This window comes from Bos indicus, chromosome 1 (assembly GCF_029378745.1).
Source record: "Bos indicus isolate NIAB-ARS_2022 breed Sahiwal x Tharparkar chromosome 1, NIAB-ARS_B.indTharparkar_mat_pri_1.0, whole genome shotgun sequence".
Taxonomy (NCBI): Eukaryota; Metazoa; Chordata; class Mammalia; order Artiodactyla; family Bovidae; genus Bos; species Bos indicus.
Window position 1 is genome coordinate 142,044,038 of NC_091760.1, and position 4,278 is coordinate 142,048,315.

General features: G+C 51.0%; 1 long non-coding RNA gene across 1 annotated transcript; it reads right to left on the reverse strand.

Annotated features, from left to right (window-relative positions):
• LOC139184641 (uncharacterized) lies at window positions 1-3,522 on the reverse strand. The gene is made up of 2 exons (XR_011568190.1): window positions 3,322-3,522; window positions 1-413 (listed from the first exon to the last, which is right to left on the reverse strand). It is a non-coding gene; the product is annotated as an uncharacterized lncRNA (long non-coding RNA).
• Between the last annotated feature and the right edge of the window lie 756 nt (window positions 3,523-4,278).

Below are 4,278 nucleotides of genomic sequence, written 5' to 3' on the forward strand. Positions count from 1 at the left end.
TTTTAACACAGAAATTCAACTTTATTCCATAAAGCATGGAACTCAGTTGCAGACAGAGGAGGAACTGAGTTGGAATTTGCAGGAAACTTGTATGAAGGACAGCCTGGATGGACCAATTTCCATTCCCCTGGGGAGAGTTCCCCGGAAGGCAGGTAACATGCACTTTTGCCTCCTCCATTGGAATATCAAACCTTCGCCAAGTGATCACGATGAATGCCAGCTGGACAGCTGGCCCTTATCCAGGACAAAATGATTTTGGAATGGCCACCAACCGTCCCCAGCGACTCCACATTGGGCCACATGAGAGCTTCTCCAGTAGGTCAACAGTAAAGAATCTGTCTGCAACACAGGAGATCTGACAGGAGATGCGAGTTTGATCCCTGGGAGTTCCATTTCTGGGTCAGGAAGATCTCCTGGAGGAAGAAATGACAACCCTCTCCAGTATTTTTCCTGGGAAATCCCTTGGACAAAAATGTCTGGTGGGTTACAGTCCCCGCGGTTGCAGAGTCCAACTGGGCGACTAACACCACCACCAAGTCTCGTCCCAGGGCCACCAACTCAGCTCCACCAGTGACAGACCCTGCGTTTCTAGTAAGCTCCAGGGTGAAGCCGATACTGACGGCCGGGGGACCTTCCTTTGAGAAGCACGGATATATGTCACCCGCACAGAAGAGAAAACGCGGCAGTGACACCAGACTCAGTCTTCAGCATGGACTGACAGGGCCCTGACCAGCATCAGAGAGGGGAGCATGACCCTGGTGGGTCGGTTCCCAGGCCCCCCGGAGCCCCGCGCAACCCTGCGCTCCGGAAGAACTGCCTCCGGGCTGGATGCAAGGTCCTAGCAGCAGCGCGGCCACAACGCGCAGCGCACAGGACAGCCAGGCTGCGAAATCATCCGGCGGGGCGGGGTGCGGACCCCTAACTCCACCCCCTCCACCTCCCGCGAGTCCTTCTGTCTCCTGAGGCTCCGCCCCCCACCCCGCGCACCGCCCCCTCCTCTCCGGGTCCCTGGACTCCAGGGCGGCGCCAGTAGGACTTTTCTTTTTTCTGAACCGAGAAGAAGAAACCGAAACCCAACTTGAATAGACTGGGAAACCGGAGATCAGAAACTGAGAGGCCTGGGGGAACTCTCCGGAAGTCATGTAACCTCCGGAGTGGTCATGCAGGCCACTCTGCAGGAACAGAGCCAGTCCTCCGACTCTTCACTCACTCATTCATTCTAGAACATTTATTGAAATGCTATGTGTCAGGAACTGTGCTGGATCACAAGGATAGCAACAAACACCACCGACTTGTCCGCCCTGTTGATGGCCTGGTAGCAGACAGGGCGTTCAAGAAAAGACCAAGACGGTGTGATGAAGCCATGGTCCCGGGAAGCCGGAAGCTGGGGCGGGGAGCTCCCAGAAAGCAAGTCCATTAGGCCTGGAGAAGGACGGAGACTGGCTGACTTCTGGGGAGAAGCCCAGGTGGAAGATGAAAGCCCTGAACTGGAAGTTCTTGTGCAGTGAGGAGGCATTACATTCAGGCAATGGAGGTGGAGCAAGGTGAGGCTGGGCATGCCAAGCTGAGCAGGTTGGAATGCCTCTACCCTCTCCCAACCCTGCAGTGGGGCACGGGGGTCCGTTTGCTTCACACAGGTATCTGAGGAAATGCACCAGTTACAAGTAGGGAGTGATGCATAGAAGACTGCTCAGCCTGGCTTCCCATTAACACCAGTGCACCTCTCCTCTGCAGAGCCAAGCCAGCAGGTGATGAGAGGGCTGGACAAGGGCCAGAGAGACCTACAGAGCCCTGAGCACCCAGGACAGCACAGGCAGAAGGGGTTCTGGAGTCAGCGTGATTTTTTTTCCCTCTGATATGCTTTCCTGGAAAAGACCCTGATGTTAGGAAAGATTGAGGGCAGGAGGAGAAGGGGGAGGCAGAGGATGAGATGGTTGGATGGCATCATCGACTCAATGGACATGAGTTTGAGCAAACTCTGGAAGATGGTGAAGGAGAGGAAAGCCTGGCATGCTGCAGTCCATGGGTTGCAAAGAGTAGGGCACGACTGAGCAACTGAACAGCAACAAATGCTTTCCTGTGGATGCTGTGTTTTCGCCAGACACTTTAATGAAGTTAGGAAACAGTAAGAAGAGGGTAGGGGGCTTCCCAGGTGGCGCTAGTGGTAAAGAACCTGCTTGCCAATGCAGGAAACATAAAAGACATGGGTTCAATCCCTGGGTGGGGAAGAGCCCCTGGAGGAGGACATGGCAACCCACTCTAGTATTCTGGCCTGAAAAACCCCCATAGACAGAGGACCCTGGCAGGCTACAGTCCACGAGGTCGCAATGAGTGGGACCCGACTGAGTGACTAAGCACACACATGATTACTAAGCAATCACTGTTGGTAAGTAGTTAGGCACTGGAGCATCCAAGCTTGATAGGCTTTTATCAAGATGACAGCCTCATCAAGGAGGTGGCCGTATCCGCACTATTCAGAACATCCATCTGAAATGCAAAGCATCTTTGCCTGAGCTAATTAGGCCCACAGAAGGGAAGAGGTGGAAGAGGTGCGACCCAAGCTGGAAGAGGTGTGACCCAGGCTTAGAAGGAGCTGTCCAGGGTAGCTGCAGAGACAGGAAACACACAGCTGGGGCTTGACCAGAAAGGAGCATGTCTCTGGGAGCCCAGGATGACAGTTAGGTCAGCAGAAGTGGGATCAGGGGTGGTGGGTGGTGAGTGGGGTGCTGAGCCTGGAGGGCAACTCTCAAGGGCTAAGAGTTTGACACTTACCTGGTAGAGTATAGTGTCTCTCTAGTAGGGGAAGAGTAGTCCACAAGTCAGGTAAAAGGTTGTGAACTTCCCAAGAACAAGAGCTGCATCTTGTCAGCTTTAGCATGGAGAGAAGATGCTAGGGAACCCAGGCTTAAGAATAAATGTCTTGATTACAGTCTAAGCTCCCCCACTTCCTAGTCAAGGGGCCCAAGAGTAACCTGACTTGTTGGCCTCAGTCTCTTCATATCTAACATGAGCGTGATGATCTTACTCCCCTCACAGAGTGGTTCTGAGGTGAGTTATTTTCTCAGGGTGGCACCCACATACTATGGCCTAGAGCATACAAGCTATTATTGTCTTATTATTGAATTACATTCCAAACAAAACCCTGGGCTCTTTAGGGAACTACCTTCTAAGGTGCATATAGAAGCAGCAGGTACCAAAATCCCAGACCAGGAGGCAAGAGGGGGAAGAGCGTGAAGCATCTGGGCACCAATGTTAAGGATACACTTGACCTACTGACAGGGAGTGATTCTTTCAACACTGAACTCCAGGCACCTCACTCACCTGTTTCTAGTTCTGGCCCGGGCAGTGACTTTTGCCCTGGCCAATTTTCACTTTTGCCAGTGGCTCTTCCTGAGTTCATTTCTGTACAGGAATCAAGGGGAGAGCCTCCTGTGGTTTGAAGAAGTAGGATCATGCCTCAGATTTAAGTCTTCACTCTTCTTTGTGTCAGCTGAAAAAATACATGCAACCTAAAAGTTTGGAGGTATGCATTATTCAGCAGAAACTTTTAGGACTGCAAGCCCAGGAGACAGCATCTCAAGTGACCCTGGGAAAACTGCTCTGAGAACAAGGGAGCTGGGGAGAAGCCAGGTTATACAGATGTTTTGCAACAAAGGGCAGGTAGTTTGAATTCCAAAAAATTTTTTTATAAATTACAGAAAACCAGATAATTCCAAGTTAAGGAATTTAGCAGCTTTTCTTTGTATGCACCTAGCCCAAGCTATAGTTTTTCCAGTAGTCATGTATGGATGTGAGAGTTGGACCATAAAGAAAGCTGAGCATCAAAGAATTGATGCTTTTGAACTGTGCTGCTGGAGAAGACTCTTGAGAGTCCCTTGGACTGCAAGGAGATCCAAATAGTCTATCTTAAAGGAAATCAGTTCTGAATATTCATTGGAAGGACTGCTGCTGAAGCTGAAACTCCAATACTTTGGCCACCTGCTGTGACAAACGGACTCATTGGAAAAGACCCTGATGCTGAGAAAGATTGAAGACAAGAGGAGAAGGGGATGACAGAGGATGAGATGGTTGGATGGCATCACCGACTCAATGGACATGAGTTTGAATAAGCTCTGGGAGTTGGTGATGGACAGGGAGGCTTGGTGTGCTGCAGTCCATGGGGTCACAAAGAGTCGAATACGACTGAATGACTGAACTGAACTGAACTTGAACATTCTTTGGCATTGCCTTTCTTTGGGACTGGAATGAAAACTGGCCTTTTTTAGTCCTGTGGGCACT